The sequence below is a fragment of the Megachile rotundata genome, chromosome 1 (genome assembly GCF_050947335.1).
Source record: "Megachile rotundata isolate GNS110a chromosome 1, iyMegRotu1, whole genome shotgun sequence".
Classification (NCBI taxonomy): domain Eukaryota; kingdom Metazoa; phylum Arthropoda; class Insecta; order Hymenoptera; family Megachilidae; genus Megachile; species Megachile rotundata.
This window is the reverse complement of record NC_134983.1, coordinates 5,152,297-5,176,502: the sequence shown is the minus strand read 5'-3', so window position 1 is coordinate 5,176,502 and position 24,206 is coordinate 5,152,297. Positions and strand designations below refer to the sequence as shown.

General features: G+C 31.4%; 1 protein-coding gene and 1 long non-coding RNA gene across 3 annotated transcripts in view; both read left to right on the top strand.

The window, feature by feature from the left end:
• The window catches only part of LOC100879051 (E3 ubiquitin-protein ligase MIB1-like), a 350,773-nt gene that overhangs the window by 14,613 nt on the left and 311,954 nt on the right, over positions 1-24,206 (top strand). The gene's annotated exons all lie outside the window — the stretch shown is intronic.
• The window catches only part of LOC143264832 (uncharacterized), a 68,359-nt gene continuing 46,580 nt past the window's right edge, over positions 2,428-24,206 (top strand). Inside the window, exon 1 of the long non-coding RNA XR_013038791.1 lies at positions 2,428-3,837. This is a non-coding gene — a long non-coding RNA (uncharacterized LOC143264832). The remainder of the gene's footprint in view (positions 3,838-24,206) is intronic.

Sequence of the window (24,206 nt, the reverse complement as noted above, 5' to 3'; positions counted from 1 at the left end):
AATTTTATTCGTTATTCGATTCCAACTAATTCTGATAAAGACTGTTAAAGTAGTATAATCTGTTTTATTATATTTTATTTTACGTGTTTTGTGGTATGTAAATTTGCATTTATGGAAGGAATGGATACAGTGATTTTGCGATTTGTAAAAAATTATATAGTGATTTATGATTAAGAAAGTGTAGAAATGTAGGGATATATCGAGGAATATAGGGGCCTTGAAGATAAAGTTGTATTAAAATTTAGGTTATGGGAATATGAGGATGTGGTAATATAGGGATATAAAGATATAGAGATAGAACTATATGAGAATATAGGAATACAAGAATACAAGGATAGAGGGATGATTAGGGATATAGTAATATTGGGATATACATATGTATTACGATATAGGAATATTGGAATATTGGGATATACATATGTATTACGATATAGGAATGTAGGAATTTAGAGTCGTAGGAATATCGGAATATCGAAATATCGAAATATCGAAACATCAAAACATTGGAATACCGGAATATTGAAATATTGAAATATTGAAATATTGAAATATCGAAATATCGAAACAGCGAAACATGGAAGGATCGAAACATCGAAATATCGAAACATCAAAACATTGGAATACCGGAATATTGAAATATTGAAATATTGAAATATCGAAATATCGAAACAGCGAAACATGGAAGGATCGAAACATCGAAATATCGAAATATCGAAATATCGAAATATCGAAATATCGAAACATCGAAACATCGAAATATCGAAACATCGAAATATCGAAATATCGAAATATCGAAATATCGAAATATGGAAATATGGAAATATTGAAATATAAAAAAAAAGAAAAATTATCAAAGATCTAATAAAAAATTAATAATTCGAATAATTCAACTAAAAATTGTATTTCATGAGTCTTTATAAATAATTTTGTATTAGCAAAATGCAATGATCATCCAATACGTGTCTTTAATTTAAAAAAGAAGATGAAACTGATAAAACGGGACAAAATTATACAGAAATTATTTTTCTCGACATTATACCCAAGGAAATTGTCTTTCAGACCTGAATTAAAAAAAAAATTCTGCAGTTTAGTATATAATTATAATAAAAATAAAATTACATATAATTTTTCATGATTTCCAATCATTGTACAGAGTCAAACTTAATTTGAATTCTAGAATTACTTTCGTTGCAAAAACGTGAATCCATTTCAGCAATAATAACGATGTCTAAAAATGACAGTCTTTCGCTTCAATGAAACTGTAATTCTATTGTCAAGGAATCGTTTGCTAGACTTCAAAAAATCATTTCATTTGTGTCCAAGGATAATGTCTCTTAGTAATTCCCTGTCACATCACGATCATAATTACGAAATATAGCGTGCGTAGAAACTTCGTTTAAAAGTTCTCGTCCCTCGAGCTGTAACCACAGAATTTGATAATCATTTAAATTATTACCGAATCACACCCGACGGCACTGAAACTTTTCTCTCTTACAATTTACAATTTACAATTCTGACCAAAGGAACACAAATAGAATTAACAATACAAACAATCTTTGTTTGAAAATAACGTTCGAAAATTTCATTCTTGAATCGTATTCCATGTTAAATCTTTAATTTATTGAATCATTTAGAAGCATCTCGAAAATTGTGACAGGTATTTAAGTAAAATTATAAATTTTGAATCAAGAAGTTCTATTAAAAATATTGATATATAGAGTTGTTTCATATAATTATTAATATAAGTTATTGTTAATATACATTATAATGTTAGTAAACTGTTTAAACGTTTTATTATTTATGCATGAAGTTAGTAACTATATTTGGATTTTAGCATTTATTGTGTGAAATTTATTGGGTTTCAAATAACAAATAATTCTTAATGGAAGTAAACATTTAGACTTTTTAATTTTTACAATTTTAGGTTTTTAAATTTTCAGATTTTTACATTTTTAGATCTTTAGATTTTTAAGTTTTTTAAATTTAATATTTTTAGATATTTAGGTTTTTAGCATTTAAAATTTTTAGATTTTTAGATTTTCAGGTTTTCAGATTTTTAAATTTAAAAATTTTTAGATTTTTTAAATTTTCAACTTTTTAAGTTCTCATGCTTTTAATATTCAAGTTTCAACGTTTTTAAACAGCTAATTTTATATTTTTTAACTTTTTAAATTTTTGAATTTCTACATTTCTAAATTTCTACAATTGTGCAGTTTTAACTGTACAAATTAAAAAAAATCTTAAATATACAAATCGAAATTTAAAAATTTCTCCAAGTTTTTTTATAAAAAAAAAAGTTTTTTCAAGTTATTACATTCTTAAATTTCTAAATTTCCAAATTTCCATATTAGCAAGTTTCTAAAATACTAAACATCTAATTTTCTAAGTTTCTATATTACCAAATTCCTAACATAGTAAGCATCTAAATTCCCACATTACTAAACCGCTAAAATATTGAAATAATTCAAACTTTCCATAATTACAAATTTATAAATGCAAAAGTTAAAAAATTTGCAACTTTGATCTGTGACACCTCACCACTGCGCGCACCGTGCACACTCGTGCCCGTGGTTCCTTCAAGTAGCACTTGATCTGCCTATCACTGAACTAATCCTTTTAGCTGTTCAAAATAATTCATATTTTTCTGTTCAATTTCAAAAACTCATTCTACTTCATATCCAAATATCAATCCCGTCCACTGCATATCTACACTTCATTACTCATCCCTCCAAACAAGAATAAATTCAAACTACAAAGAATTCAACTAAAGCTGTAACAACGATCACCATATTATTAATACTCGATATTATTACTCATATTATTAATTCTCGATCAAGTCTCCTACAACACGTAACTCAGAGGCCACGATTTCGACATAACACGTCGCAAAAATCGCAACAGCATTCCTATAACACGCTGCTGGTCCGAACAAATATCACGACATTTATCTGTTCCATAAACACGATCATGTCCACATAATACGACTCAATAAACTCGGACAACGCTCGTACAGCACGAGTTTCGTTTAACACGTTCGTTACGGCTCGTTCCATGCGTCTCACGCGCTAGGGGCGTAATGACACTCGCTGCGGTATCTCAGCAGAGGGACTCTTTCCCATAACGAACGTGTTAACGCGTTTTCGAGTGAACCGTGTCATATAAAGTGTAGCAAGTGAACAGCAGCTCTAATGATGTTATCATTCGAATCCCGTCACATCCGTCGAATTCCAACGAACTCGTTCGACGTTGAAAGAAGACCGTTCGAGATTGCAGTCTCGTTACGAATCGGGTCTGGTTTTGTCTGCCACGCAATTTATGCGTCGCCAGCGACGGATGGCGTGGCACTGTTATCAAGCCAAGGGTTCGACGGTTCGAACCCCCAGCCGACGCCTAGACGTAACGGCGCAGGCTCGCGGGACGTCCCAGAAAGCCTGAAGCAGGAACGGCCGTGTGTCTGAATCGTCGACGTCGACCGCAAGCGTAAAACCGTCGTCCTACGGCCCTCGAGTCCCACCATCGTCGAGCATCGCCACCGTCGACAGCACCCTCCACACACGCTACCACCTCCAGCAACGCCACCGTCGGTAACCACCCTCCGTCCTTCTGTTCCGGCAGCCTCCACCTTGTGTGTCAAAGCACGCACACACCCTGCTAAAACCGGCCTGGACTCGTTTCCCTTCTAGCGGCGTGCAGTAACGACCAGGTTACGCTGCTAGTTTTATTGAGGCCTGTAGGCCGTTTAGGATGTTCAGTGGAGTGAGCCAGCCCGCACACGGCCGTCAGCTGATCTTTGCTTCGTGTTCGAGGATTATTGATCCGATGCCTCGCGGCAATTCAGTAAGCATAACATCTAGTATTTATTGTCTGACGTTTTCGGCGAGTTTCGCGATACCTGGCGAGAACGAAGCGGACTTTGCCACTTTCAGGTTCATTCGCTTGCTTGCCGCTGCGGACGATTTCGATCCGCTGCACGTCCGCCGGTCGTCCACTCGACTAACGTGGCGCTTGGTATGAAACCGTCCCGTTTAGGTTTCTTGCTTTACCCTATGCATTCGAAGGTACTTTCACAGATAGTAATTTAACACTAACACTACCAAACCGGTCAAATGAGCGCTCTACAAGTTTCTTATTATAAGATACACATTTTGTTAAAGTACATTCCTTGAAGTCAGCATTGATTTTCATCAAAATAAAGAACAAATGTGTGTACTAATTTATGTTTCGTCGTTTGTTTATTTTTTAACTTCATTTTTAATTTCAAATTAAGTGCACATTATATGCCGGTAGGTTTAGTGTTAAGAGGTTTGAATTCTTTCGATGTTATTGTTTACTGTCATTTGCCACTTGTCTTCATCGTGTTTATAAATCACAATAGATTTGAAAAATACTTATTTAAAATTGTGTTGAAATGGTGAATGTCACCTTTCGAGTGCAAAGGGTTGTTCATTGTTAACCTTTGCTGTACTGTGACGAATTTCACTCTTGACACAGTTTAACTGTGATCAATCTTACTGGAAGTTTTAATACTCTAGTAATTAATTGGAGACGTAGTTAAACACTAATTGAAAACTAATTGAAACGGATTAATTAATTGAAGTTTAAGTGTAATTATAAATTGTATAGTTTACTTCGTTTGAATATTGTAATAATGAATAGTTAGTATTGAACAATGCATTCAACAAATAAATCGTATGGCAATGGGTTAAGATGTCCTAACAATCTTTTTTTTTGGATTATGTGGAGTTTTTGATGTGTTTCGTTGCATCTTAAGTAAAGATAGAACATTCTTGTTGCTTTGTAAAGATTTAAATAAACTTCGACCCTTTGCATTTGAAAAATATGTCACATTCACCGTTTAGAACAACGTTCTGATAAGTCAACTTTTACATTAACAAGTCAACTTAAACATTAATGTAAAAGATATCACATTCGTGATCAATGATAGCAGTGGAAAATCATGTGACTGAGCAGGTACATTGATACATCACGAATATGGGTGAATGTACCTTTAAAATATATTTACAATATTACAAATTAAGTTGTTTAAGGGAAACGTTGCAGTATGAGTAATGAGCAATATCAAACAGTAATTATTTCTGATAGTTTCAACTTTACAACAAGAAAGATTGAAAGTTGTCATTTGTTTCCAGCAAAAGAATTCCTTTGAATGCAAAGGGTTAAATCTTTCCACGCATATACTTAATTAAACGCAACAATATTTTTACTATACTATTTTCAACTCAGTTTCAAATGAATGGTTCTATTTTTCTAACTAGAAGATGCCACGACTTTTGACACATCAATTTCATTGAAATTTACATTTACAATTTTTATTATATTTTACAATTTATTCAAATACATGAAGACTATTTTGTAAAACAGTATGTAATAATTTTGCAAAACTGTCGTGTGTAATAATTTCGCAAAACCATAATTTGAGGTTGAGTAGAGAATAATATAAACAAAGTGTTATTGCGTTTACAAGTGTCAGGCTGTAGGCAACATGGTACTTACGTGCTTTAATTTACAAATACTAAACGTTACATGTAGTTAGTCTAATTAAGAGACCTATGTGCACTATAATAATATTGTTTATTAACTATTAATATAATATACATATGCATGCCACTATTTAGTGTTAGCTGCCTTTGCGCTGGGTAGATTTCGTATCTTCCTGTCATATTGCATATCATGCATGCTTAATTGTCTTTAACAGTTTATAATAAATATATAGATCATATATGTAGTATTTAATTTACTACTATGATATGATATCTTATTATTTATTACTATCGAGTTATTACTATGAATACGATAGATAACCATAGCCAAATAATTTGCTCTACTAGAATGCTATTAATAATGCCTGGATTTTCAAATCGCAGTTGTAGATATTTGACAAGGCAACAAAAATATAAAAATTATGATGTGATGTACAAAGGAGTACATTCTAATTAAGTAATTTTATTTAAAGAACATTTTTTATTTGTAATAAGATAAATAGCCATTTAACTCTTTGGGGCACGGTGGGATTAAGAGTATCCCGCCTTTTTGACGTATTTCACGGCATGGTGGGACATTTTTAGTCCCACCATTTTTAGTCCCTACTGCAAGAAACCTTGCAGTAGCTGCATGTGCATAGGTTTATATTTCGCCTTATTCACGTAAAGCAGTTGGTAATGTTTTCAAATAATGTTATATATGTATTCATTGTGTTAGCAACATTCAACATGCAATTACCGGCTGAGCAATTGTTATAAACGGAAGGTTTATTGCACTCACATTTTTTTTCTTAGTTTCATGTTAAAAATCGCAGAGGTAAGTTAATTTCTATAAAAATTAGTTCTTCATAAGCGAATAACGATTTTTATAATATAAATCAATGATTTTGATTTTATAATATAAAATTTGTTTGCAAATGATGAAAGTATAGTGTGATTTCATTTGTCCCACCATACAACTTGTGGAGTAATACAAAAAACAATTTTTCTTGATCGTTTATGTTGTATATTCTTAAAAATTTAATTAATTGTTACTATTTTGTTATATGTTTACATAATGTTATACCTTTATTAATAAAAATATACCAATTTTGGTTCATTTAAAACCCGATAAAATTCCTGTGCAACATGGGTCTACTTTTGATCTGAAATCCTGTGCCTCAAAGAGTTAAAATAATTATTATTTTCTTTTAGAAATAACACGAAAAATGAGAATTCTATGTTGTATTTCGTTCTGATAAATTATTTTCAAATATGATTACATTTCAAATACCTCATTTAAGCAAAGCAGTAAATAAACTAATAGGTTATATAATCTCACATTCAAACATTTAGCCAAATGTTAAGTGAGTGTAATAGTCCGTGTCAAATAGCAATATAACGAATATTATATACATAAACTAGGTTCGTGAATTCATTAGTCTCGGCCGTGACCAAATGAGTATTAAAATTTATCACTTTTGGCTTGAGTCGCTTTAATTATTTAATGAGCTAATATTTACTCTTGGCATAGTAGCTAATTAAAAAGACTCGGTTTCGATAAATTGATTGAGATAAGAGCATTTTAAGCGAAAATTAAAAGGGCTAATTTGTTTTAGATGTCAAATAATTAAAATGTTTTTAATTCATGTTCAGCTTACATCGAAGTTTACGAAATTTAATTCACCAAGTTATTTCTGTGACTAAACTCGCTTTGAATGCACTAAATTGGTCCAATTTGAAAAAAATTCCCTCTGTTTCAGTAGGCTCCCGGTTTTCTCTCGGTGTTGTATACATTTTTTATTTTTTCCGGTGTATTTCTCTTTCTTTTTGCCCCTGTTGTGTTACCTAGTGAAATATTTGCCGGTTAGACGCGTTACTGTAAATAATAATATTAACAGTGTCTCTGCAGGTTATTAAAGCACCGTAAAAATATTTTGTGGACAGCAGCTACAAGATTTTTATTTCTTTATGGTACTCGAACTGTTAAGCTTGTTTTACAACTTTGGTAATCTAATAACTGTAATCTTTTTATCATACTGTTATTAAACTGGGCTATGCGATTTAATATTCTTTAATATCTTTTTGGAACTGTAAAATTTAATACCGTTTATATTCGTTTATTAATTAGGTACTCTATATGTTAATATTTACATATTGTCAGATATTGTAAAATATAAAATTGTCAAGTATACTATTGAAAATTTTGTATTTTTTGCTAGATATTCAAATGCATTTAAATTGAGTTAAATCAGATATTTGATCCTTAGCTAATCCTTTAAATATAGATGTGGTTTACTAACAATTAAAAATAAAATAAATACAAGAAAATCTTTTGAAACAAAATATCAATTCTATAATAAGATTAGACTAAAACTAGTTCAAGTTGAATTAAAACTTATTAAAAGAAAAGAACCTGCAGTTAAAGAGTTAATATGCTGTGGTATGCTTTCTTAAAATTTCAATTAAAATAAATTCTTGCTCATATGCATGAAATCGTCTAATTTTATTTTTTTTTTTTTTTTCACTTTTGCATTGAAAATGGTTGCTTGCTCCATGTTATAACTACATTTTAAACAATTTAAACAAGTCTTATTTGTAGGAAATGATTTCATCGTTTTACAGTAAAAAATTCACTAACTTATTGTAATGAAATTAAAACTAATTACTTAGTAATTACTACCATCAGTACTGCTTACTTCATTTAGTTTAAGAATATTGTAATTATAATTTACGATATTTTAATAGGTAAAAGATAAAGTAGTAGATTGAAGAATTTTGTACGCAATTGTTCAAACAGTTCGGGCAGATAGCGTATTTTCTTGGACAGCGCTGCTTAAAATTCTCCTTGATGTTTTCTTCCATGTTTCTTCGTTCTTCTCTTCCGTTCTTACAAAAAGCGGGCATCCACGTTTCTCTGCAGTTAGGAAGACTGATCTCGTTGGCTGGTAGTTTTATTAAGGTTCCCTTCTTGTTTGGGATGTTCAGCAAAGTGACCAGACCGATGCTCGTATCTGATGTTCCATTTACGTCGGAGAAATATTGATTCGGCTCGGTCCGATTTGAGTGAAACATAACATTATTAATTTATTGCCTCTTCACGGGTCACCGAGCGTTCAATCTCGTAACCGTCGACTATCTACGACCTCTGTCCATGATGATTTCATTTGATTCGATTGCCTTTGCCTCGCGTAAACAGAGAATCCCTTTTTTATTCCGTGGCACCTTTCGATTGTGTTTGCGCGAATGGAACAACAAGGAGTATAGCTACGTGCTTACATCAACCAAAATTCCGATACTCGAATAATTAGATCTTCGAAATTTTCTATTTTTATAACATCACATTTTCTTGCGGTTGATTATTTTAAACAACAGCTCTAAAATTTAGTTTCAAGGTTTTTATAAATGTGACATTTTTCTACAATCGGTATTTTAACTGCTTTTTTCGTTATTTAGTATTTTATTATTTACTGGCTAGCTAGTTTCTTATTTTTCTTACTATTTTTTGGTTCAGAACCATAATTTTTTATGGTCATAAAATTTTGAGTATTTTATGTTTTACATTTATTATTATTTTTTATTGTTGGTCTTACTATATATAGTCTTGTATTACTATATTTTGTTTTAGTACTGTAACTATTTATAAGTAGCTACTTTCTAACTGAATTTTAATGTTCATTACAAGTTTAAAACATGACTACGTTTTTCTTGTCTACATTTTACATATAGAAGTACATTTTACATTCTGCATTTTACATTTTACATTTTACATTTTACATATAATTTCGATTATTTTTTGTATCGTGGTTTCATATATTCCAAAATGAAGGTCATTTAGATACTATAAATATGTTCGTATTAATATCAGTTTGTAGAAAGTTTTATCAAATAATCTATGGATTGATTTATGACAATATCTAACCTCATACATACAACTCTCAGAAAACTAAAAAACTGTAAAAACTTAACTCTTTGATACCTATAAATATTATTTAATATTATATTAATAGCACTACATTATTTATACCGTATTATTTATAAATATGTAAATAATATTTATTTTATAATAGTAACTTACAAATTATTATTTAAAAATTTCAATCCATACTTCTATAAATTAAATTATTTGAAATCACATTATATCATATAAATCATACGAAACAATTCAAAGTAATAATATTACATATAAATTTATTGAATTAATTAAATTAATATATAAATGTATTAATTAATTGAACTGATGTATCAATTGATAATTAAATTAAATTACTGTAATAAATTCATGGGTTAAAATTAGTTAATAATATAAATTGATAAATTTTAATTAATTAAAATAATTTATAAACTTACAAATGATATTAACTGGAATCTTTTCGTACAATTCATATCATACAACGTAATTTCAAATAAGAATTCCGCACTTTGTATCAGCAGCGCGTATACATACAACAGGTTCGTTTACGTTATTGGCAATTTTACTGATGCAATTTAATAGCTGGAAATACATTAAAAACCCGTTTCCTCGATTAAACTGTAAGCAACGAATCAGAAAAAGAAGTACCAATTCTAGATGGTCCCTCTTATCACTCTTCGATCACCGTTCGAATCTGTTCTGGAGTTACCTTCATCCCATTCCATCTATCCCGCAGAAAAAGGATCGACCGATGCAAGGATAAAGTCCTTGGTCTTCTTCATTTTATCCTGGCTTTGGACTGTCGAAAATATCCAGTAAACTGGCCAGAACCAGGCGTAGTCGGTTGCTTTTTAGCTGAACTAGCTCAAATAGAATCAGTCCTTTCTGAAAAACGAAACCGTAAATATTTACTGACCTCCTTTACCAAGACATTGCGACAGAGAGCGAGAAAAGGGAAGCGAGATAGGAAGAGAAAAGCGTGCCGGAAAAGTGGGAATTGTTACTTTTTTGGCACGCGATAACATGAAGAGATAAATATTACCGAATATGAAATGCTTTTTACACGAAGCTCTGTATATAGTTCTTAATTTTAAGACTCATATAATTTCAGGCGTTCGACGTTTGTGAAGAGGTTACCTAAAGGTACATAGAATGGTTGTAAAAGAAATTCTTTCAGGAGATAGTTTTATAGTATATCTGCATTTCTAATTTCTATTTTTCTGAATGTTTAATTTACCAAATTTCTAGATTTAAGAGTATGACAATTTTGGAATCTTGACATTTCATATACTTTTAAATTTCGAGATTCTCAGATTTCCAAATTTTCCAATTATAAGTTGCTAAATTTTTTAGGAAAAAATGTGATTCTTGTATTCGTGTTTTTCTAATTTTTCAAAGTTTCAAGCTTCTAAATTATCAGAAATTTTTCATTGAGGGTTCCAAAGTGTGTAACGTTTGAAAAATTAAAACTTTTGTATTCATATACTTCTAAATTTTTAAACTCTCAGATTTTCATCTAGATTTGAAAGTGCGAATATTGTGAAAAATGTAGTTCTTGTAATTCTCAATTATTATTCTCTCAGTTCATAAAAATCTTGCATTCGAATATTGATACATACGTTAAAAAAATGTGACAATAACAAAATCTTAAGAGCAGCTATTTATTCTTATATCATATTTGTATTAGTAGTTCATAAAGAAACAGCGAAACTTATAAAAATTATAAAAATATTACAAGATCGATTTGAAATAAATTGACCATAATATTCGAATCTACATTACAGTCCCACTATTCTCTAAACCTGCAAAACATCAAACACCAAAGCAAAACAAGCTTAAAATCCGCAGTATCACACATCAATTTCTCCAAAAAACAAATAATCCACAGTAACTATCTTGTTCACCCAAAACTTCGTGTCAATTCGTCCATCAGTTCGATATCAATTTTCCCACAGGCAGTGTGAAACGTTCGTGATATTCGTCGATAAAAGGAAAAAGAAAAGAAAAGAAGAAAAAAAAATAGACGAATTGGAGGAGGAAAAAGGAAATAAGAAAGAAATGACAAAAACGTAAGGGGGACCATTCGATGGAGGGATGGGCAGGCGGAATAACATAAAAATGTTGGCGGCACTCCAAAGAGCTTGCCAACTCTCAAACGACTACTAAATCAAAATACCTACGCGGGACGGCGCACCAGCCGAGTTAAATTTTATTCCAAATCCTTTTATCGCAAAACCTATTTTCCCGGAAAAATGTAAATCTTGGTTACCCGACCGCGCCCCTCGTATGTCTTCCTTCAAATCGACCATTCCTTCTTCCGTAACAGCACCCAGGACGAAACTGTCGTGTTACAGTGCTGTTTCTCTTTCTTGGGTCTTTTCTCGACTATGTCGTCGCGACTCATGTCGCTTACCAACTACTACTGCCACGCTATAATCTTCTGCAAGTGTTTCGAAATAATATTTACAAGACAAAACAGATTGTTGGTTTATTTAAAACTAATGCGTTAGATCTGGAATTAAGGATGTTGAGAAACACTGTTAAGTAATAGAATGGAGTAATGATGGAAACACCATGGAATTAATGGATACCTTGACGGCTTAGTCTTATGGGATAATTTTACAAACACGTTGCAGATCTAGGTCACTGACCACACAGACTCGACACTATGTCAGTAACTGATGCTAGTTGCATTGCCAATAGGTAGTCGAATTTTTGGGTTTCTTGAGCTGCCTACATAAAAACCTGTCGTTGCAAAGAGAAGACAAGAAAAGAAAGAAACCCTTTTTTTTTAGGGATTTTTCAGAATTTCAGAATTTGTAGGTGTGGCAATCTGACGATTTGGGGATTTAGGAATTTGACAGTGCAATGATTTGGGAATTTTGCGATTTGGAGGTCTCGGGATTTGAGGATTTGGAGATTTGGGAATTTCTGTATTTGGAAATTTGGGAATCTAAGCATTCGTGGATGTAGGGATGTGGGGGTTTGGAAAAGTAGGGATTTGGGGAAATAGGGATTTGGCGATCTAGGGATCTAGGGATTTAGGAGTTTAGGGATTTAGGGATTTAGGGATGTGGGGGTTTGGAAAAGTAGGGATTTGGGGAAATAGGGATTTGGCGATCTAGGGATCTAGGGATTTAGGAGTTTAGGGATTTAGGGATTTAGGGATGTAGGGATGTAGGGATGTAGGGATTTGGTTATACAGGAATTTGCAGATTTTGCAAAAAAAATGGTTTCTTCTCATAATCCCCAAATCCTTATATTCCCAAATCACTAAATTTCCAAATTCCTGGGTTTCCAAAATTTCTAAATTTTCAAGTTTGAAAATTCTCAAGTTTTCGACTTTCTAAATTTTGAAAATTCGAATTATAAAATTATAAAATTTCCAAATACTTGAATCTCAAATATTCCATGTTTTTAAATTGTCAAATCCTCCAATTCCTAAATTTTCCAGTATTCCAATTTCCAAATTTTTAAACATAAAAATTTGCAAATTTGCAAGAATCTTACATTCCTTACGTTCTTACATTCCTGATTATCAAATATCCAAAGGCTGAAATTTTCAAATTTCATATCTTTACAGTTCCCTATTTTCAAACGGAATTTCTAAGTTTTCAAGTTTTCTAATTTTCAAATTTGCAACTTTCTAAATTTTCAATGGATTACATGTTAAAGTCCAAATTCGCAAATTACCAAATTTTCACGTTTCTAAATTTTTTAATTTTATGTACTTAGACATCTGAAATTACAAATTACCAAATTCTTAACTGTGTTCTACCAAAATTTCTTAAATTAAGAATTGCCTAATTCTAAAATTTGATATACCTAAATTTCTCAATTTTAAATTTATCAGATTCTTATATTTAAAAATTTCTTAAAATTTCCTAGTTTCCAAATCTTTAAGTTCCAAAATGACTAATTTCTCAATTTCCAAAATTTTCAAATCCCAAATTCATCAAACTTATCATTAACAATAAACGCGTAATAGAATTTACAATCGAAGTTTTGTCTAACATGAAAATATCAAGGTTCTACTATAATTATCTTGAACATATTTTCACGAATTCTTTCCGATCGTTAAATTTATTACGCAGAACTTCTTTATCGTGCGAAGCAGTAAAGTGTAAAGATACACTGCAACCTTAAACAATGCAGAAAGTAATAAAACAAAAGAATTCCCAGCGTTAAGTTCACAGGATCTTCAACCTGAGTTCCTGTTAAAGAACGTAATAAATATCCTTGAAATTTAATGTTCAATTATGACTCGACAACAAAATCATAGATTGTAAACTGACTTTTAACTATTAACGGTTACACTTTCCTAAAATAATATACCTGACACGCTGCAACATTCAAAACCACACTCACTGAAACTGTTTCTTACAAAAGAGTAATTCATTTTACTATTTTAATTTGAACAAAATTATAAGTAATCTTTAAAAATTGCTTTAACATATTTCACAGATGATTGCAGCAATTTTAAACGTTGAATATGAAAAAAAATTCAGAAATGTGAAAAATTTGAAAAGGTGACGTTTTAAAAAAAAATTCAAAATTTTTTTCGATTTTACTGTAAAGTGCTAAAATTTTAGCTGAACACTCTCGAAACATAACAGTTTGAAGAAAAAAATGTTAAAAATGCCAGGCTTTTAAAAAGGGTGTTCATTTGCATTTCCAGGAAATAAAATGGTTAAAATTGAAGTTAAATTGGTTGGGGTCGTTTCATACCCCATGCGACCGTTAAGGGTTAATAAAGAGACTTCTCTCGATATGAACAATTTGTAACAGCTTTCGCAGCGTATGAATTTTTTCTAGCTTCCTTTATACGTACACGTGTGTTTCCGTCTTTGTACACTTCTATTTGATATAAAGCATAATGTTGAAACGTGTATTGAGAAAGGTATCGCATTGAAGCTGCTTTGCTTTCATTCAGTGGCATTCACGGAACGGTCTTTATTCATAGGTAAATTTTCCTTTCCTTTTTCCGACGCGAAAGTCGGTCGTTGGGAAATTTTTGAAGTTTAATATAAGCAGTTCAAACCGAGGCTGCCCTTATGAAAGAAAGAAACGTTCTCATGCAGCGTAAACGCTCGCGAAGAATTCGACTTTGTTTTTTCTGTATTTTTGATTTCCGCCAAAAGCGGACGCCAGTCTTCTCTTGATGAATTACGTATTCGAGGGAGAATATTCCGTTTAAACGTTTCCTGCACGAACGATTTTTCCGGAACGTTTGCTTCCTTGCGGGGAAAATTTTGAATTTCATTTTTCATCGTTATGAGATGTAATTTTATTAAAGATCGAGTCGAGCGTGACACTGTTTGTTTTGATCTGAACGTTTAATGCAATTTGATGACATAAAGGTACTGCAGAATAATTGTGTCGTGTTAATTTGAAGGTTGAAAGATGTGTTTATATGTATAGTGGGAGAGCGAAAGCTAATCGTGATGAATGTACCGATGTCAACCCATGAGTTGGCGTGTGAAGAGGCTGACCCAGGTATTTAGAAGGCATAAGAAAGAAATAATAGTCACAAAAGACAAGGAACAAATAATTTCGTTATTTATTTATGTTTTACAATACACAAGAATTTCGTAATACATTGTTTTATGTTGCATGTTTTCAACAGAATGTAAACGGTTGAATTCTAAAGCAATGTAATAAAATATATTTATAGAACCATCTTAACCTTTCGCACTTCTGTATATTGTAACTTGATATTTCTCTTGAATCTTATCAATAATCCAGTTAAATAGATTAGTTGTATATATTTTCATTTACTTACTGTTTATAATAAATGAAAAATATATTTGGCATGTACTGTGCACTATTGCAATACATTTTATTGATAACCACTTTTTTGATCGATTTTGTAAATTAAGGAGTTGGTAGGTAAAAGAAATTGAGTACAAAGGGTTGATACGTAGAACAATAAAAATAAAATTATCAAAAGAAAATAAGGAACGGTACTACGTATATTAGAAGTGTTATGACCGCCAACACCTATCGATGTAAACTGTGAACCCATGAGTTGGTGCGTGAAGAGGCTGACGTGTTCAGAAGAGCTACGGCTCCGATTGGTTAGAATAGAAAAATGGACGTCTAGACTCACACGTATTTTCGGCGATAGTGTGACTCTGTTACCGTGAAAGACCGAAATTGGAGAATGTCGACATATACCAAATACGTCGGTGAAGGACCGAATATTTTATTACATTCTTGTACATTCGGACCTTCACCGATGTTGTATGTCGACAATCACAGATATGCTCTAGTAGAGGTCCAAAAGAGAGGAGCCGACAAAGAAGCGACTGGCTCTCTCCCGCCAAATCCTGTGTTCTGCTGGGAGTCAGTCAGCTTTGGTCAGTCTTATGCAAGCTTTGATGATGTGCAACGTTTTCTTAATTGTTTTTTCCAATACCGTAATTTATACTGAATGAATACTGCAGTAAATTGTGATCTTTTTCTTGAAAAGTTAAATGCATTAATTGCGGGTAAACGAGAAGACAATTGTTTTTATTTTTCTCAAGAAAAGTACTCTAAAATACTTCCGAAGTGGTTTCTGCTAAAATCAAGTGCAACACACCTTTGGATTACAAACGAATAAAACGTTTTGACGTTTTAAAAATTAATGATGAAAGGAAATTAATTGTACCATTAAAATTAGGGGAAACGAATACACAGTATTATATTACCAATAAAGAATTCTTCAATATACTATATGAAACTCACGCCAGAATAGGCCACGGAGGAAGAACACGTATGCCTAGAATGTACTATGTGTTTTAAATTCTTGGTTACTCCTCTCAGAAAAAGAGGCGAAAAAGTTACGTCACCCTTATGACGTTTTATAGCGACTGAATTACGGAGAAGAAAATATAAATCTCCGACATGTTCAACATTCACCATTAGTGCATGGTGAATGTCGACATTTACCGGTGTAAATCAGAAATAAGGGTATTTAGCAAATATTTCGGACATACAGCAAGTGACTATGTGAATGTTGACATTCTCCAGATTTCGGTCTTTCACGGTAACAACTCTACAATTAACTCTAACGGTCATGTATACCAATTAGACCAAAAACAATGATAGTCGGCTAACGTCTTAAGAGTGAGTGAGAGAGTGGAAGTTGTGTGATGTAGTTGTTATTGTCATATTTATTTTTATTTGTCGAAATGTAACGCTGGAAGTGTTTATGGTGGGGATAGGCGTAGCTTCTTTCACTTTGGGTCGTCTTCCTGCGCTAACTCATGAGTTGACATCGGTACATTCAGAAAATACTTTTCAACGTTAGCAGTTTCTTTAAAATATTCCTATATTTTATTAGTAAGTGCCTACACAATCAATTGTGTATTCATTTATTCCATTTATTCAAATAGCTTGACCCGCAGAAAATTATTTGTTTAACACGAAATAACCCACAAACTTAACGCATCCGTGGAAAATTATTTTCAGCAATAAACACAGCTATTATACTAACAATTAATGTTAGATACACAAGATTCGATACGTTTTATACGGTAATTCAAAGCAAATGTTAGTTGTGTTTACTGGTATTAAAGCTTACATCCGACGTAATATTAGCTAATGAAAACTGACGCAACAATTAATCTTGCTTATTTGTAAACTGCTAAACTAGAAACTGGTAAAGTTGTAACGCATATTGCTGCTTAAAAAGTTTCGCGTTTCATCGTAAGTCAATTATAGCACAAGTTTGATCGCTTTGTAGTAACTTATAGCAATATTGAGCAAAATGTCGTGAGCGAACTAGTTGCAACAACTGCGTAACTGCATCGTTGAATTATCGAAAAGTATTTTGGTAATAATTAACTATTAAGGATAACTATTATTAGAGAAAAAAAATTTCTTGATTGTTACTATTAAAACTGAAACAAATTTTTATTTCTTAATACAGAGTAAATATCTAAATTTTTAATATTGTATAATCGTATACAATCGTATAATCTTTTACTAAATTTGTTATTTTATTTTCAAATCTTTGCTTAATAAAATGTATACTTTACTTAACTATTATCAAAATACTAAAAAATTATTTTCTAATCGTATTTTCCTTTTTAATTTTTATAACATTTGTTGGTAACTGATTTCTATTTAAAATGAGACAAATCCCTCAATGATTAGTTAAAATTATTTATATGTATTATTATTGTTAAGATCATAAATATTTCCTCACTAATTCATTCCTCAATATCAAGTAATTATTTTTAAAATAATTATTAAACTGTCAGAATATTATTTAGAATACTTGATTAAAATATCTTTCCATAGAATTTTAACTTTTTTTTCAATTGAATCTTTCTGCATTATTCAGTCACTATATTCATTGAAGAGACAACAAACGAGGAGAAAGTATTTAGGAACCTGATTGTTCAGCTAGAAATTCAAATTTCAGAGGTATTTAACATTTTTCAAACCGAATCACGTGTGCTCGTTAGCGACTACGTAGCCTTTTGAATTCTGTGCTTTAACGAGAATTACACTCGACATTCAGGAGAGATTCATCTGTACCCCATTTCGACGACCTATTTCCTACGTAGTTGAGTTCTAATGACAAAATGTGATAATTGAAGAACCTTCGTATTGATAATAAGCATCATCGACGAAGATGAAGTATTCAGAATGACCCATTTAAACCTTTTCGTGGTCAGAAGCATGCTATAGCAAAAGTGACATTAAATGTGCTGTTTATTTTGAAAGTGGGACGAATCCATTTTCTGTCATTGCGAGATATTTAAGAGTTTGCATTCCAATTTTAAAATAAATTTAATGGACAATTTTTTTATTTTTTGTGGCGTTAGATAATGTATGTTTATTATCCACTTGGGTTTAAAATTCTGGCTAAAAACTTGCTACACTTTTCAAACTAAAGAATTGTAAACGTTAATTAAACAGGTAAATTTCAGTTGTTCAGTTATTCTATTTCTTAATTTCTTTCAATTATTCGAGTCCGAATCTTCATAGTTAGATCCTGACAAGATTCTTTTTATTACCAATTCTCAGGGATCTTATTTCTATAAACATAATGAAAATAATAAAATTCCTCTGAAATGACAATTTAATTGGAGTGGCGTTATTATCTGAAAAAGGATTCTTATTTTCTTATTATCCACAGCTTCGCTTTCAGTTGCATCACAGTTATAATTTTTGTCAAAATTATTCTGAAGCATTTTGTTAAATGAAATAAACCACAATTCGTAGTTAATTTTCAAGCAACAGTGAAATTGTCAAGGGGTTTTATGCGTTGATACCAAATTGAAAACCTTGTCTGTTTTGTTGAGTGTTTATTATAAACTGAACTGGAACTTGCAAACTGATAATAGAAATCAGTAATTATACCTAGATAGACCTACAGTATTCTCTCATCTTGAGTTTACCTATACTTCCAATATGATATAATTTGCATTTTTTCACAGTATTATCAGCATTATTAAAATTTACCAAAGCTAAATTATTCGTAATGTATTCGGTCGAAAATAATTCCACCCTAAGAGGATTTGCATCGCTTTCAAAATAAATATTTTTCCAATACCGTTAATCACACATTCCACCATCCACAAATTAAGAAATTTCAATTATTCTAACTGTAGAGTGCTTACAGATAAAAATCATTATCTTCATTTATTTCTAAAATGAACTTATCCCATTTTCAAAATAAACGGCTCAAATATTCACCACTTCCAAAGTGACTTCACTAAATCTGTATCAGAGAGTACTCAGAAATATTTAACAAAAATAATTTTATAATTCAAATAAATACCTAACAGATAATGCACGATATTAAACAAATTTTCCTAGATTATTTTATTTCTAGAATTATGTAAATTAAAATAACAACGTTTATTTGTATAACAATCAAAACAATAATTTCCATTTTAATCAGAATATAGTGGTTGAACGACAGTTATCACATTGCTTGAATCACTATGAATTAATTGCACTTAAACATTTGTTGCATAGCCGGTTCTCATTTCATACGCGACATCAAAGGGTACCGCGTCGTGAACCCTATCTAGTTGTTGTGTGTCTTCTTGACGTGAATACAAGTAAACAGAACAGCAAATGCATTGCAATTCGACAATGCATAAAAGGCACTCGAGTGTGCAACAAAAGACGACTTGGCAAGCCTCGAGGCAATGTTGACACCTGTTAATGAGAGGTTTGGTCTGTTTCTAATGAACGTCTGTTACAGTCGCGTGCATTTCGATTGGAAATAAACGATTATAACAGAATTACATTTATCTTTAAGTAAGAACATAAGCAATTGGGGTCTGTGAATATAGGAATACAGATATGGAGGAATTTATAGATTTGTGGATATAATAGGAATTTCATAATCTTGAACTCTAAAAATATAGAAATCTAGAAGTCGAAGACTCGAAGAATCTCAAAATTTAGAAACTTAAGAATCTAGAAATCTAGGAATATAAAAATATAGAAGTATGTAATAAAAAGATATATGCAGAGATACAGGAGTATAGGAGCGTAGGTATACAGGAATATAGGAATATGTGAAGATAGTTATACATATGTAGTGATATAAAAATATAGAAACATAGGAATAACAATAAAGACATTGTTATTTGTAACAATGTTTACTGTAGAAACAATAAAGACATTGTATGCATGTATTTAGGAATGTATTGATGATGGGACGTAGTAATACAAGGACGTAAGGATATAGGAACATATGTGCATGTACATAGGGATGTCGATTTAGATCTATCTGAATTTAGAGAAATAGGAATCTGAAAACGTAGACATCTAATGATATAGAAATCTAGAAACATAAAAATCTAGGTATGTAGTAATCTAGAGACGTAGGAATTTATACAAGTAGGAATGTGAGGATGTAGGGATCTGTAGATGTAGAAATTTAGGACGTAGAAATTTAATACATTAAAAATCTAGAAAAATACGAATTTAGAGAAGTAGTAATTAAGGTACATAGAAATCTAGTAACGTAGAAGTCTAGAAAAGTAGGAATTTAGGGATGTTGTAATCAAGGATCGTAGAAATCTAGTGAAGAGGAAATTTAGAGACGCAGTAATCGAGAAATATAAAAATCTAGAAAAGTAGGAATTTAGGAATGTAGAAATCTATAAACATAGGAATCTGGCAATGTAGGTATCATGAGACATTGAATCTGGGGACGTAGGAATCTAGAGAAACAAGAGTCTATGGATGTTGAAATCTAGAGAAATAGGAATCATGAGACATTGAATCTAGGGGCGTAGGAACATAGAGAAACAGGAGTCTATGGACGTTGAAATCTAGTGAAATAGAAATCTGTGGACATAGAAATCTATTATCTTAGATATCTAAAAACACATGGTTTTAGAGACGCATCAAACTACTGGCATAAGGACCTAAAAACACAGAATTTTTTAAGTATAGATAACTAAAAACGTAAAGATCTACAAACATAGATATCTAAAAACAACGAAATCTAGGTATCTAGAATCCATGAATAAAGCTCTGAATACGGGAGTACAGAAATGTAGGAATTCAGAAATGTTTCAATATATTACGCGCAAATATTTCTGATTTTATTACATAGTTATCGAAGTTTTATGAATTTACAGTAACTGCATGCCTGCATATTTCAATATTTATTTCAAATGCATAAATCGTTGCAAGTACCCAATTTAAAATATAATGTATGAAAGTCTTTTCCAGCCCGCATTACTGACTCGTACTTGTCAAACATGTTTAATCGAAACTCGTAAACATATACACACTTTGATTTATACGGGCTTGCACTCTATCAAATATTCTCGAGTTGCTTATTTAAACTAGACGTTAGATAAACTTGCACCCAGCTATTTCAATTTTATTTACTCATTTCAGTATTTGATTGAGTATCGACATGTTCTTCCAGCTTATAGGAAACTTGCTTTCGACGAAAGAATTGCGCTTTTGTTTTTAACTTTATTTATTCACGCTATGTCATAGTTTGCTATCAAATTACATTTATCTCATTATTATTAAGTGAAGTATTGGTAAGAATTATTTTAGTTTTGCGGTAAGTCGAGAATGTTGTAGAAGATAATTATTTACATCACAAAATAAATTGTTATACAGGAACAAACTATTGCTCTTACAACTCAATTTATCGTACGTATTGAAAATCTGAGGGTAATCAAAAAAAGAAGGATGTAGGCGAAATGTTTATTTTTTAGATATTTCCGTATTAGACTACTTCTATTTTCAATATTTTAAAAGAACTATTTTAAAATTTTTAAGAACTTTAATTTTAAAAAAAACTACTAACAATACACCAAATTGGTGGGTGTAAATTACCATATTTTTATATTACCAATCTTCGACCCTTTCATGCCCTATCCACATTATAATACACACGAAATTTATTTTACTTTCAATTAAAAAATGTATAAATAGAACAATTACTTTTGTAATAACATAATACGCACGCCACTATACTCGTATAATCTTTTCATTCCAAAATTCACATTTTTTCATGAATTCGTTTATCAAATAGACATGTTATTTCAATTGCTAAAAAAACGTCAGATCTGAAAGAGTTAAAATCAAGAAACACAATATAATCAACAAACCATAATATTCACACACATAATAATATTAATATCCGCTGCGATAAACTATCCCATAAAATCATACTAAATATTAAAAAAACAGTCAGAGTTTAATTTGCTTTCAAAGCTAAAGAATACAGCCAGCATTGTTCCGTTTTTTATTTCCTCTGTACGATAATCTCTCTGTATCGACAATGATTAATTAATCGTGCCCCAATGAATTAATTAATCGGACTCAGCGTCGACGACTTAATCCGCGAATTTGTTTCTCGGAACTGGTTCCTCGATTGTGCTGCTCGTTGGTTCGCTTCGAAATTACGCGGGATTGGACATCGTCGAGAGGATTATCGGCGCAAGCTGAATGGTCCTTCGTTTAATCCGTTTTGAAGGAAGACGTCGATCGTTCCCTATCGTATATCTCTTTTCCTGCTTACTTTGCTGGCTTCGTTCTTCGATTCGTAATTTTTCCGACAATCTTATTGGCTGGATATAAATTGGGATAATACAGAGTGCGGATATAAACCGAGTTAATAAATAACGATAGAGAACGATTCTTTATCGGTTAGGTTTTCTGGTATTGCGTTGTGGTGTATCAAAATGAAATGGCCGTTTTAAAGCAAGTTTAGTAACTAATTTTTATGAAACTTTCTAGATTAAAAATATAATTATTCGCTTTTTACTTTAAAGACAGATCAACCCTTTTATCCTGATCGATTTATAAATCGTAAACTACGGATGATATTAAAAAATACTGTAGTTGCAACAAGAGTTATACTCTTGCTTTAGATCTACAAATCTTGATCTCCTTAAAAATCAACAGAGACTTTGGAAAAATTATTTTATCAAGTTTGGTACGATTAGTATTGAAATATGTTATAGAATGTTTCTCAGTCAAAGTCACCTCTTATTTCAAAGTCTCCGAGTGACATGTTTTTAAGCAGCAGAAATAATCTGATAAAAATTAAACGATGAATTGTTTTTAAAAATTATTCAAATAATTCCACGTTTTTAGTCAGAGGCATGTCATCTTTTATTTTACTGTCTTTCAAGTGATATTAAATTTAGTGTGGATCCTCAATGTCGTATTTATTCTTCTTGTAAATGTAGTCTTCAAAACTATGAATCGCTATAGTAACTCTCATGAATCACTACAGCAACCTTCACTCTTTGTTTCATCAGTTGTCTGTCAGTCAATTAACGAAATCGCAGTATAAGAGAAGAAAGTAGATTCGAACACGATTAACCAGTTTTAAAAAAGAGGAATCGGAGTTACGATGATCAAACAAAGAACGTTGACACGATTACACGATGCTGTCTGATAAATGGAGACTGAAAGAGGATAAAAAGAATGAAACACAGAGAAGCGGGAAAAGCGTTTTGGAGCGTACGAGCCGCGGAAAAGAAAGAAATGGTTAAAGCTGCAGAGATTAGGTAGAAAAGGAATAGATCGAGGCCACGAAACGAATAAGGAAAGATAAGATTGATGTCGGCGAGTAAATTGAACGTTACGAGTGACGACAGTACGACAAAGCCCGCCAATGTTTCTACCTAGAATCGTTATTTATTCCATAGAGGTGGAACCGCATACTACGTTGTGCAAACGGCTGAAAGTCTATGAATTTTTAGGTAGCTGCTGGAGAGTTCTACTTTTTAGTTGCTTCTGAAAAAAATGAATTGTTATGTATAATTAAGGTTATACGAGGCTGTCGTATATTTTTTGTGTTTCAAATTCGAATCATAGAAAGTCATCGTGGCAAAGTTAAAAAGTAAAGAATTGGTAAAGTAATTTTTTGAAATTTCTAGTTTTTGCAGCTTCAAGTTTTGTCATCGTTAAATTTTCAAGATTACATATCTTTAGATTTATATTTCTACTTTCTGGATCAAGTTTTTTAATTATTATATTTTTTAGTTTACAAATCTTCAAATTTACAATATTCCTAAATTCTGAGAATTTCTAGAATCTCAAATATTTTAAATCCTCAAAGTACACAACCTAAATTTTTTAGTTTGAAAATATTCAAATTTTTAAATTCCAGTGAAATCCACCTTTAGATTTCGTAACTTTAAAATTTACAAATTTTATGATTTCCAGTTCTGTAATTTTTCATATTTCTTAACACTTAATTTTCCAAATTTCCAATCTCTGAGTTCTTCTGTAAGTATTACTATAAACAAAGCACTTACTAAGACATACCTGTCTTCAATCAATAAGATGTTGACACATGTTCTTTAGCTGAA